This window comes from Salminus brasiliensis, chromosome 17 (genome assembly GCF_030463535.1).
Source record: "Salminus brasiliensis chromosome 17, fSalBra1.hap2, whole genome shotgun sequence".
NCBI classification, from domain to species: Eukaryota; Metazoa; Chordata; class Actinopteri; order Characiformes; family Bryconidae; genus Salminus; species Salminus brasiliensis.
The window spans coordinates 4,326,914-4,341,024 of NC_132894.1; positions in this window are offsets into that span (position 1 = coordinate 4,326,914).

Below are 14,111 nucleotides of genomic sequence, written 5' to 3' on the forward strand. Positions count from 1 at the left end.
AGGTTTCCCGTAAACCTGTGACACGGTCATTATGCGGTCAACTGGCTGTTTCACCTGGGTGCACTGTAGGACACAATACGACACTGTACGGAATAGCTTCACTGTGTATCATCCAGTATTACGACTAGCATGCTAGTTTGTGGCTAGTGTGTTAGCTTGAGGCTAACATATTAGCTTCGTATGCTATATAGATTGATTTGTCCACTGTGGGTTTTATAATTTCAGATTGTAGCTAGGATATGTGAAGGACATGAAATGCTGAGTATCATTATATGGATAGTTAGTTAGCTAACTAGCTAGGTGGCTAGGTAACTATCTAGATTGATAGACTAGATTGGTTAGCTAACTAGTAAGATTGATATGGTGATAGTTAGATATATAGTAGACTATCACTGAATATCATACACTATTATGAGTAGCATGTTAGTTTGTGGCTAATGTGTTAGCTTGCTAGCTACTTATACTATTAAGATTTGTGGTATATATCATTTTAGATTGTGGTTATGTGATGTTGAGAATATAAAATGCTAAGAATCATTACATAGATAGTTAGCTAGCTAGCTAGTTAGATATTTTTCCAATAGATAGACTGGCTAGCGAACTACTAAGGTATATGGGTAGATACCTAGCTTAGCAATATTATAGAGACAATTAGACATATTAGTCATTGCATATCATATAGTTTTACAACTAGCAAGTTAGCTTGTGGCTTCTGTGTTAGCTTAGGGCTAAGATATTACTAACATACTAGCTTCTTATAGAATTTTAATGGGCCACTGAGATATTTATCGTTTTAGATATTGTGTGTGATATCAAGGATATAAAATGCTAATCATTACATAAATATTAAGCTAACTAAATATATTGATATTTGGGTAACTAGCTAGGTGGGTATATAACTAGATGAATAGACTGGTTAGCTAGCTAGTATGGTAGTTAGGTAGATAACTAAATTAGTGAGAAAATTAGGCATATTAGTCATTGCGTATCATAGTATTACAACTAGCATGTTAGCTTGTGGCTTCTGTGTTAGCTTAGGGCTAAGGTATTACTAACATACTAGCTTTTTATAGCATTTCAGTGGTCCACTGAGGTATTTATTATTTCAGATATTGTGTGTGATATCAAGGATATAAAATGCTAATAAACTAAATATATACATAGTTAGCTAGCTAGATATAAAGATATTGGGTAATAAGGGTAGTAAGGTAGGTCTCTGTGTATCATACAGTAGAAAGACTAGCATGTTAGTTTGTGGTTAGTGTTTTAGCTTGGGGCTAACACATTAGCGTCTTACACTATTTAGACTGTATGTGAAATCAAGGATTACTAGGTAGGTGGGGAGGTAACTAGAGAGATAGACTGGTTAACTAGCTAGTACTGAATTGTAGGCTGCCACTGCGATTAGCATGTTAGTTTGTGGCTAGTGTGTTAGCCTGGGGATAACATATTAGCTTGTGGTGAGATTGTTACTTGGAACACAGCTTTAGTTCTTCTTTTATAGTACGTGATGTTGATATAATGTTGAATGTTTTGTTTTCTATTTTGTTTTGTACGTATATTATATTAGCAATGTTTTTTTGCATGTAGTCTATAAGCTTTGCAATACGCTAAGCAAGAGGGTCAGTAGGAGGACAAGCTCCGACCTGCAGTAATCGCTTGGTAAATATACTGACAGCTGCTCAAACAAGCAATAGGTTTAGTCTTCACAAGTAATAAAACGTTGGGAGACAAACTCCAACCTATTGCAACAGCACAACACAGTGACCAAGACAAATGTCTGCCGATGGTTTTTGATTTGTCCACCCTTCAAAGCAAAGAGCAGACAAGCTACAAAGTCACTGTGTTTAGGAAAGTGTATTTGGCTGTCTGTCCAGGTAGACTGGTAGGCAGGTATTAGTGTCGCCTGAAAGTGAGAGGAGGCCCCTAACATGCAAAGCCAAGCATCTGTTTGCACAGCATTAGCAAGTGGGATTCTGTCAGCAGGGCTGTGGAGCAATGGCACCTCTGTAGATCTCCCAGGAGGAGGACGCTTTGAAGTAAGGCCTGGGGTCAGACTCAGCATGGGGGATGGGTTGGGCCTACCACTGACGGGTGAAGCTATCCAGCTGTTAGATACCCCACACAGAGGACGACCGTAATTACTTTAAAAATGTACCTTTATAATGATTTAGATGGATTAGTGCACTCTGGTTTTTATGGTTATCTGGAGAGATAGATGCACACTTACCACATACACCTATTCACACCTATTCACTTATGCAATTATCTATTAATTAACCAATCATGTGGTCTTACTGATTTTGATTATAGCATGATTGTTGGTGCCAGATAGATCCTAATCTCCTGGGATTTTCATGCACAACATGCTGTAATGAAGAAAAACATCCAGTGAGCGGCGGTTCTGCAGACCGAAACGCCTTGTTGATGAGAGGGGTCAATGGAGAATGGCCAGAATGGTTGGAGCTGAACGGAACAGAAGGGCTACAGTAAATCAGATAACAATGCTGTACAATTGTGGTGAGCAGAAAATCACCTCAAAATGCACAACACGTCCCACCTTGAGACAGATTAGGGCTACAACTGCCAAGAACAGAAAGCTGAGGCTGCAGTAGTGGAAACGGGATCAGCTAAACTAGGCAGATGAAGACTTGAGAAATCAGCTTCAGCTGAGGCTCACAGATGGTAAGTATTCAGAATTTCTGTATAGTCTTGATGTAACTTACTAAATGAAACTGCTTAATATGATACACTATGTGTCCAAATGTTTGTGGACACCCCTTCTAATGAATGCATGCAGCTACTTTAAGTTGCTGTAGAGAAGTACTGTCAATAGAATGCTAATAAGCATGAAGCTGCTGGCACATGCCTAATGCCAGATGTGGGCTAGAGGGGTATAAAGTCCCCCAGCATTAAGCTGTGGAGCAGTGAATCTGTGTTCTCTGGAATGATGGTGTTCAACCCAATGCTTTTGGGATGGGTTGGGGAGTGGAAAGCCTTCCTTGGACAGCTGCAAGACGAATGCATGAGAAACTCTTTTAACACCCTTGATTTTGGAAGAAACAAAGAATGTGTCCCAATACTTTTGTCCATACAGCGTAGCCATTTTGGTAGGTAGGTAGTTTTCCAGCTAACTAGCTAGCTAGATAGAGTTTAATGGCTTTTGCTTAGGAATGACTTCATGTAATAGGCTAGGAATCATTCTTCTCAGAGGTGTGTGTTCCCAGAAGTGCTCTTACTGGAGGCGTGGGGTCCCGAAGTGCTTTGCACCGAAGCTCTGTCATCTCCCTCTTTCTCAAGCATCTGGTAGCTTTTGAGACTTTGGCAACCGAATAAGTTCGCTAGTTCACTTAGCCATGGCTAGCTAGCCAGCTCTGCGCAGGACACTGCCACTTCACACAAGAGTGGAATGTGAGTCCCCTCAGAAGGAGCAGATTGTGGCTTATAAGGAGAGGTCACTTCTCAGACACATTCCTAAGAGCACTCGTCTCGGACCAGCGCATCAGTGACCCCGGTGACAGCCAGCACTCTTGAGAATTTTACAGTGCTTAAGCTTGGTTGAGAATCCATTGGGGGTCATTGTCGGCTAGGCAGTGTGTCACGGGGTGGACATTCACCACTGTTAGCAGGGGAGCAGGTACATGTCAGGGTGGATAGCGGAGGATAGCAAGGTTAACTGGACGATCGTTGGGACAGAGAGCACTGTGAAGTTGGTGATGAACAACTGTGATCAGGGATGCCAGTCTACCAAGGATGGCCCTATGCATTGGAATAGACTGCCTACACAAGTAACAGAACCAGAGAAGAAAGACCCCAGGGCATTAGTGGCCATTGTGAGGAACAATAAATAGAATTAAGCTGTCTGTAGATGAAGTGTGGGGAGGGAAGATCAGGGGACTCCCCAGGAATGAGTGGTAGAGAGCAGGTATCAGCTTCACGGAGGGTTGTGGCTATAGAAGGCTATGGATTGTGGAGCATTTCTGGATGCGTCCCTCAAGGTGAAATCCGACAATAGCAGGGGTGTGGCTGAGGGTTCCAGACTCCTTTGGAATATTTTATTAAGTTTTACATACCAGAATTTTCTATTGTAACTTCACACAGGGTTTACAGGGTGTTGACCTCATCTGGATCTCTCTCTCTCTCTCTCTCTCTCTCTCTTTCTCCCTCTCTCACTTTCCCTGGGTGTTTCCTTTGACAGCCTGGTTTGCAGTGGGAAATCTAGCGCCAACAGCTCAAAGGGAATCCTTCATAAACCACGCCCCCTCCTCCTCCTTCTCCCCCTCCTTCAGGAATCCAGCAGTGAGGACTGTTGGATCAGGACCCTCATATCACACCTGTGGAGGAATGTGGTTCTCACCACCACCACCACCACTTCTTCGTCTCTGATCGTCCGTCTTAGTTATGGCCCTAATGGCAGTCATGTGCTCTGTCAGCAACATAGGGCAAATTCCTGACCAGGATCAGGAGCAGAGGAAGCCCTGTAGATAGATAGTCTAATCTCCACGACTGGATGCTTGCCTTCCCTGTATCATGAAGGACAGAAGGTCAAGCTGAGCCATACTTGAAACTTGAAGGGTTTAAGGGCCTTTCAAGGTCCTTACAGCCAGGCCTGGTGGCCATCTTTGTTATTTCCACTTTGCATATAAAAAGTATACACTATATGTCCAAATGTTTGTGGACACCCTTTCTAATGGACACATTCAGATACTTTTAGTGGCACCCATTGTTGACAAAGATGTGACTGCACACACACAGCTTGTCTAGTCCCTGTAGAAAAGTACTTCGGAACACAGCCCTGCGGAAGACAAGCGTCCAGGCTTTTTTCTGTCCTGGCACCAAAGTGGTGGAACGAGCTTTCCCTGGGTGTCCGAACAGCCGAGTCACTCACTGTCTTCAAACACAGATTGAAGACCCACCTCTTCCGAGAGTACTTGGACGAATAGAGTACTATGGTCACCTTATTGTCTTGTGTTTAGTAATATCTAAAGCTTAGAGGTATCTTTGAATTATTAGTCTATTTTAACTAGCTAAGTATACAGAAGTAAGTCACTCTGGATAAGAGTGTCTGCTAAATGCCTTAAATGTAAATGTAAATGTAAATGTACTGCCAATAGAATAAGACTCTCTGGAGAAGATAAACATGAACATATTGAACTAATGCCTAATGGGATAGAGGGTTATAAAGTACCCTCAGCAGCCTTAAGCTGTTTAGCAGTGGAACTGCAGTGTTCTCTGGAATGATGGCTGGTGCTCCATCCAATACTTTTGGGATGAGTTGGGGAGTTGGGGATGAGGTGGTGTGGTAATCATCCAACATCCTGACCCTACGTTTACTCTTGTCACTGAATGCAGTCAAATCTTCACAGCAATGATCCTGCCAAAATCTAGTAGAAAGCCTTCTTCCCTGGACAGTAGAGACAGTTAATCCAACAAAAGCAGGATCAACTCTTCTCAATACCTTTGATCCATGGTTTTAAACAACAGGTGAAGTCGAGGCCCAGGCCCTGTCTACAGTGCATGCAGGGCGGAGGGGGAATTAAGGGAGATAGGGGAGGACCGGGTACATATCTAGTCTATCTCTGTTACATCATTGAACAGAAGTTTGCCTCCAAGCCAGGGAGTTACTGACGTGTCCTTTTGTTGTGGACAGTCTCGCAGCCTGGGGCCCCAGGGTTTTATTTAAGTGCTAATGAGAACTTGGTTAACACCTCTCATTACAGGGCGGCTAACTCATCATGATAACATGATAAGTAATGGTGGTAACACTGATGAAGAAAGAAGCAATACAAGGAGGTCACTGTTATAGACGTTCCATTTAAAATTTAGTGTACATAAATGGACAAAAGTATTGGGACACCTGCTCATTCATTGTTTCTTTCAAAATCAAGGGTATTAAAAAGTGTTTTTTTTTTTTGCTTTTGTTGGACTAACTGTCTCTACTATCCAGGGAAGAAGGCTTTCTACAAAATTTTGGAGAAGCATTGCTGGGGTTTGACTGCATTCAGCCACAGCAGCTTTAGTGAGGTCACCTCATCCTCAACTCCCCAACTCATCCCAAAAGTACTGGATGGAGCACCAACCATCACTCCAGAGAACACAGTTCTTCCACCGATCCACAGCTCTATGCTGGGGGGCTTTATACCCTTCTAGCCCACGCCTGGCATTAGGCACAGTGCCTAAAGTAGCTGAATGCATTCATTAGAAGGGGTGTCCGCAAACATTTGGACATATCCATTAGGATATATCTATTGTGGAGATATAAGGTGTTGTTATTGTTGTAGGTGACAGCTCGGAGCGCTATAGGCTGTCACTGGCTTAAGCGCTTAACTCACTGGCCACTGCAGCACACGCTGATACACGTGCACACCGTCTGAGGTCAAGCTAATGCAGCTGGAGGAGACTTTAAAAGAGCTTGATGATGGTAACGATTAAAATGATGGCAATGAAAGAACAATGAGCTCATAGAGAAACACAGTGAGATCATCTGAAGACAATGAGAGAACACAACAAGACGAGTTAGGGCCTGTTTGTGTACAGCAGTGAGATTAATGCCAAACAGGGCCCTGCTGGTCAGTGTCCACTCCCTGTCTGAGGTACACGTCCATCCGTGAGCAGGTTCTGTTTTCTGAAGAGCTTCATAGTCTCCTTTCTCTTTATTACGACCACCACAGGCTCGCCTATGATTATTAACCCCTTATAATTCCAGTCTTGTTACGTCTTGTAAGGTCTTCAAGTCCACAATTACATGGTAGACGATGCAAACTGGGCAAGTTATCCTGAAGACAGTTGTTTTGACCCACCATTGGCCGTTTAAGAGGGTAAGGGACTATATTTTGTGGCCTTTTGTGATATTTCACTACAAAACACAACTGCTAATGCTAATGTAGGCTTAGTTGTTACAGTTTCGTGTCCAAAGGATGACCTGGAGTTCTTCCCATCTTCTGGAATGCTTGGAAGCATGGCCCAGCAGACGTTAACATGAGAACATTGCTTATTCTCTTCTGTAAACCTGCAGTTTCACTTCTGGGAGCAATTAGCCACGTGGATAGCAGTGCGGAGGACAACGTGAACGGCGTAATTAGCATTTGCTTGCAAGACTCACCTGTTTTTTCTCTGCAGATAAGTAAGAAAGCCACTGTTGGGGGGGTATTTTGCTCATTCTTTCTGTATTCTCATTCCCATCAGGCTTACTGGCAGATTGCTTAATTAGTCTATGGGTACTGTATAACCTATTAGACTCTTATTAGACATTACTGTCAAAACATCAGTTTCATAGGCCCTAAAATAGAACCCTGTGGTGCTCCATAAGATATACTAAATCAAAGGATTACCAAGTAAATTCCAGTAGTTTCTCAATTGGGGTTACAAACTGAATAATACACCTATTAATAGGCCTGTTTATTTGTTTGTTATGACAAGACAATCAGCCATCCATCAGTATTATGGCAAAACAACAGAATATAGACTCTAATGTTAATGCCCAGGCAGGGTAAAAGCATGCCCTTTCCGCTAGAACTATTGTCAGGACTATTAACTCCAGCATAATGTCTCTTCTGTGTATGAGTTTGTTTGATTCTCTCTGTCATTAGCCTCATGTGTCAAAGGCTTGCAGGGGTCTTCCGTAAAGAATGGCCCAGACGTAGATTCAAGGCCTCTCTTCACAGCCACAGTTGAGAGCGTTAACACTGCTGCCTTTGTGCTGCTCACTTTGTAATTAACAAATGTCTGTTGTGTGCAGTCGCCCATTTAGAAGGGAAGTCTTTTAAATGCCTGGCGAGTGAGTATTGCTTTCAAGTGGGTGATCCTCTGTTGGTTTACAATGTCCAGGCCTTGAGGATGACGCAAGCATAATAGGAACTAATGTTTGTCTGTTAATTAATGCCATAAACACACAGACGAGAGAACTCTTCAGTAAAGGCAGACAAGGCTGCAACAGAACTGCATCATGGCCTGCATATCATGCATACAAATATTGTATATGTGTGTATGTATATATAGATATATATATATATATAGAGAGAGAGAGAGAGAGAGAGATAGATAGATAGATAGACACTATATGGCCAAAAATATTTGGACACCTGCTCATTGTTTTTCCAAAATCATTTTTGGGTATTAAGTAACTTTCTCTACTCTTTAAAGAAGGCTTTCCACTAGATGCATTGCTGTAAGGATTTTCTTGTATTCAGCGAGGAGAGCAAGCACGTTAACGAGGTCAGGATGTTGGATGATCACCACATCACCTCATCCCCAACTCCTCAACTCATCCCAAAAGTATTGGATGGAGCACCATCATCAGTTTTTCCACTGCTCCTTAGAGATTAGAAAAACTGTGTGTGCACATTTGCACATCTGTGTCAGCAATGGGTGCAACTTTTAAAGTCATTTTGAAGCATTTGCATTGATCCATTCTTTATGAAATGTGATGCAATATGTGGAACAACTGCCAGATTCACATTACGTCAAAAAGTGAACAACAGCAGAAATGGAGATACAAGGTTTTTGCATAACAGCAACTATATGTGTATATATATATATTTATTATTATATAATTTTTTTACTGTTTTTACAACAATTTCTGGACATTTTTGTTCTAAAAATGTATGAAAACAATCACACACACACACATAGAGGCTGGGAGCACCCCCACATCCTGAGCCAGACAGCTGGAGGAAGAAGTGCCGGGGGCTTTGTTAGGGTGTTGGGGAAGTCTATCACTTTTTCCTGGGGCCAGTTACTTTTTACGCCAGGAATTTAAGAATTAAAGTGCAATAATTCTAAGTATTAACATTAACACACAGCAGAGACATTCATTTGCAAATTCATCAAATTTTAAAGCTCCTCTCTGCTGATTTATAACCCTGTTTGCAAGCTGCCCTTTCTCCATGTGAAAAAAAGGCTGAGGGAGAAGGAATCACAGTTGACCAATAGTGGACAAAATAAGCAGGGAGTTAAAAGTTGTCCTTTTTTGTGCAAAGCTTAAAATGGCATGCAAAAATTAAATAAACATGGTAGACCATATCAGACTATCTATCTATCTGGATAGAAATGTAAAAAGAATTGTACACTGGCAGCAAATAATGACAAATCAGCCCTTCTGACTGTCAGCGAGCTATCAAATTTCAAATTCCCTGACTCTTCAGACCTTGCACTAACACTCATCAAACATGTGCTCCTCTGTGCATCCATCAAATATCTAAAAATGGAAGTAATCGATGCACAAGAGGCAGAGGAATGCTATAAGCATACTGCCAAGTGTTTTTAGCCTGAGGGTCCTGAACTGCAGATTGTTATGAAGGAATAGCAGTTCAGGGGAACTGTGGAGCTCAAGCTGAGGTCTGGAAGACCAAGAAAACCCTGCGAGAAGTTCTCATATGCTGGTAAGACAGACAAATCCAAGCCCACATATGACTGCCAACAATCTGAATGAACGTTTAGCTGAATTAAGAGGGTTGTGCACTTTTCGACTGTGCAGCATTGCTTCCTTATGACCTCGGCACAGATTTCTACTTATCACAGATGAGTTTGGAAAACAAGTGCTGTGAACTGATAAGGTCAAAGTATTGAGGTATAAGATCAGATGTCTAATCAAATTGTGCAGGGCCACCATACAGGGGGGTGGGTGGGGGGTTTGGTTTTAAGGGCCTGTGACTCACAGGGACCCTAAAATTATTAATTGAGGATTGTTGGAGAATTGTTAGTTTGTTGGGGCCCAGTGTAATATCTTTTCATGGGGCCCAAAATTCCTGTGTTTGTCATAAAAACATCTGTCAGCTATGAAAAAAAAATCCCAAGACTTTTCAAGTCCAGAAAAATAAGTAAATGTCTGACGTCTCTCCCTCAGTAGGAGCCGATTCTACGGTGGTGGGTCTGAAGATCAAGACAATAACTGAATCTCCTGGAATTCAAGGCTAGGTGTGTCCATTTGATGGAGCATTTGGGGGGATTTAGGGGAGATTTGGCAACACTGCTGAAAGAGATTAGATGAGACAGAGGAAGAAAATTTCAAGATAAAGCGTGTCATGAAAATGAAGTGTGAAATGATTTAAATAAGAACCTCGGGCCAAAGACTGGTAATGCAGAGATGGTCAGGAAATGCTTTTGCAGAGGTTCATCAGGTTCCCTAATTGAACAAAAATGAACATTTGTAACCTACTTAATCTCTGAGGAATGTTAGTCCTCCTAAACCAATAAGTATAGTTCAGAATCCATCAGCTTAGACAGGTTTAGAAGTGTGGGCTTTTATCAGGTGTTTATTGACCTTTGTGAAATGAGAGTTTTCCCACCTCTTTGTGTGAATTAAAGGGTCAGTGTCCTACAATTTCTTTTCAATATGGTAAACTTATAGCTTTTGTGTGGGTTTGGAACCAACAACAACAACTGATCTTCACATTATCCTGCCTTGCTTACTCCTTTAGGACTATTAGCAGCAGGTTTCCACACTTAAATGGCCCACTGAATCTCTCGCATCTTCAGCGCCCTCTCCTGGCTCTCATTAGCTACTACGTGCCATTTTACGATTTGTCCACCTGGAGAAGAATGTGAGCAAACCAGTAATATGGAAAATAAATATGGAAATATTAAAGCATATATATTGTAATATAAATATTGTGGTATACTCAATTTGATGTCCACCTGAACTGCACATGATATCCATAATTAGTTAATGATAATGAATGGAGCTGAATAAGGTGGACTACAAGTGGAGTGCAGCTGGAAACATCAGCCTAGCCTCTTTTTATCAACATAAAGCTCTGTAGTCAGCAGTCCCATATTCAGGCCCAATTAATCTTTACTTGATCTCTTGACCTGTTTGTTACTGCGCCTTTAAGACTGATGTATGCAAATAACCCGTCTGTTCTGATTGGCTGCCCTGCTGCCCTGTCTTGCTCTAAACTGGCTACTCTGCTAAAACCATTAACATTACCTTTAACACCTCCTGCCTGATTTTGAGTAGATCGTCTTTGTGCCGCGACGGCAGATCTGACCATTTGAGGCCTGGACTCCACAAGACCTCTAAAGGCGTTTTGTGGTATCTGGTCCCAAGACATTAGCAGCAGGTTCTTTAAGTCCTGCATGACCACTGCATATCAGGAACACTGTACCTATCGGATGATTTGGAGATGCTCTGATATCACAATTTGGCCTTTGACATCGCAAAGCGTCTCTGATTCTTATATTTGCTCATTTTTCTTGCTTCAACACATTACCTTCAAGAACTGACTGTTTACTTGCTGCCTGATATAGAGATCCCACCCCCTGACACTGTATAATAAGCTCCCTGGACAAAGAATTAGTCACCTTGCATGTTTAAGGTGGTAATTACTTCAGGTACCTGCAGATGAAGCTGCATGAGGATGATGGGGCTATAAATACTTGATGGGATTCATGGATTGAAAAGAGGTGGTACAGTGCAGTGAGGGTCTCGTTGGATGTTTTGAAAATTAATCGCAATGTAGATATGGTTAATGATTGGCTAAAATGAGTGATTCTGAGCATTTTTGCATGTCGGAGACTATAGTGTGAAGGAAGTAGCTGAATCTGCAGGTGTATGGAAGCATACGGTCATACAGGTCTACCAGCAGTGGCAGAAATCCCTACAGTCTACAGGAAATTCTCCTCAGTCCTAAAAAGAAGTGAGTAAAGGCCTCCTGCGTGCCACCCTGCTTCAGACTATGTTGATAGTCTGCAGTTCCCTGTGGAGTGTGGTGATGAAGGACCTGCGCTGACTTCTAGAATCAATTCCTACTGGTTTCGTATTTGGCCACAATTCTGAGGAGAATCTCCTGTAGACTGTAGGGATTTCTGCCACTGCTGGTAGACCTGTATGACCGTATGCTTCCACATACCTGCAGATTCACTCCTTCCTTCACACGATGGTCTTTGACCTGTCCAAATGCAGTCACTTTTCAACACAACCAACAAGACCCACAGTCAAACACCCTGCAGTACCCTACCTCCATCATCACTATGCAATGCCATCTGCAGGAGCCTGCAGGAAGAGTTTCTACTTGTTTGGTTTTTTGTCTGTTGTTGGCGTAACTTAATAATTCCCTATTTTCTCTACAAATTTGTCTCCTAATCACTCCTGGGAATCATTTGGGAATGCTGTGTTCTTTCATCTGGATGAGTTTCAGTACTGCAACATAATGCCGGTGCATGAAGCCAAACTGCTGCCTAAGTCTTGGCCCGGTTCACACACACAGAAAGACAAAGCATTCTGCATGATGAAACCCTGAAAGAAAACACATTTGTGAACTTGGTCCAGGCCAGTTCTATACACGTGGCTTATGGGTTGAGTCTGTGAACATTTGAAAAACGAGGGAAGTGCACCGTTAAAGTCTCATTTGTGCACTTTGATGCACTGAGCTTTGATGTTGGATCTTCTCCAAAGTGACTAAAGTTGGGGAAACTAGGCCGTAACGTGCTTAGAAAGTTCAAAACACAGCCAAGATTGTAACTGAGGTCTGTTTTTTGTGATGTAGGTTTGTAGGCCACACAAAGTGTCATAATGATTCATCTATGCGGTCAAATGAGGACTCATCTGAGGTGAGAAAAAGGAGGCCGAAACAACTTGTGCCATAAAACTGGTTATTGCCTCTTCTCTTCTCCTCTCCTAAAACTGTCCTCAATCTTAACGAGGCTGTATAACTCTCAGCCCAAACAATTGAAAACAATGTTTTCTTCAGATGAATCTGGAACACGTTGCCTCTCCAAATGAACGATGCCTGCTAGATCTTTTGGACAGATAGAGACATTAGTACAACAGTATTTGTAAACTAGTTGTAGAGGGAGCACACGTCATTTCTTGGACCTCAGAAAGGCAGCACGGGCCTAAACGAATGCAGCACAGTACCCTCTAGTGGATGTTATACAGAACTGCAAGCTTGATTTCTAAGGTATTTTTTGAGGTTCATGCACAGCTTAGTTCAAAGATATCAGCGTTTACTGCTTTCTCAAGGTGCATTGAAGGGGTTCGGTGATGCACTGGTTGAGCTGTGTTGAGTCGTGGCAAACAGTTGAGTTCCTCTGCAAACATGGCCTACTGTTAACCAACTGCATGGCTTGATGAGGAACTACTTTATTGATATGGTTACTTTTCAAACATGTATGTATGTTGTCGTCCCAACATGACCAGTATGACCAAGCTGGTCTACCAACTGGACTAGCATAACCAGTTTAACCAAGTTGGTCAAACAACATAACCAGCTTGACCCAATGGTAAACCAACATGACTATCATAACCAGTTTCACCAAGTTGGTCTACCATGATGACCTACTTTAACCAGTTTGTCAAAGCTGGCCGACATGGCTGACCAGCATGATCAGCTTCAGTAGCCAGGTCAACAGCATGACCTGTTTAACCATGCTAGGCAACCAGCATGACCAGCTTCAGAGGCCAAGTCGACAAGCATGACCTGTTTGACCAAGCTGGTCTACCCGTATATCCAGCTTAACTGAGCTGGTTGACTAGCATGACCAACTTGATTAGTTTGACTGAGCTGGTGAACCAGTCTTCTAGCTACTCTGACCATGAAAGAACAGCATAGACCCCCTGAAAACCAGATAAAAGCGGGTTTAAAATGAGGTAAACCTCCTAGTGGCTCAATGTTATTAACATAACCTACCATCACCAGCACAGGGCTAAAGGCGTTATGTGGTGTGTGGCTGACTATACACTGTATACACTCCATGGATCACATCAGTGAGCTTTAGGCAGGGCACTGCCAAGGATTTTGGACCCCATGAAAACATATTAAACTAGGCCCTTTTACCCAACAACCCCAAAAACACACCCCTATCCCCAATATGGTGTCCCTAGCCAGTTAACTGGTTGTACTTTCTCAAGCCACATTTGGTAAGACTTGCAACACAGCATGACCAGCAAGACTGAGCTGGTTGACCAGCATGACCAGTAAGACCAAGCTAATCCACCAGCATAACTAGCAAGATTACCCTGAACAACCAGCACTTATATACTAATAGTGCTAATGCTATGGCTGATGGGTATATGTGCTACCACAGGCATCCACCACTAGAACTGTAATGTTGTCGTTGCCTCAGTTCGACTGGTTAAAGTAGGGCAAGAGCTGTAATCTTTTGTTCGCCAA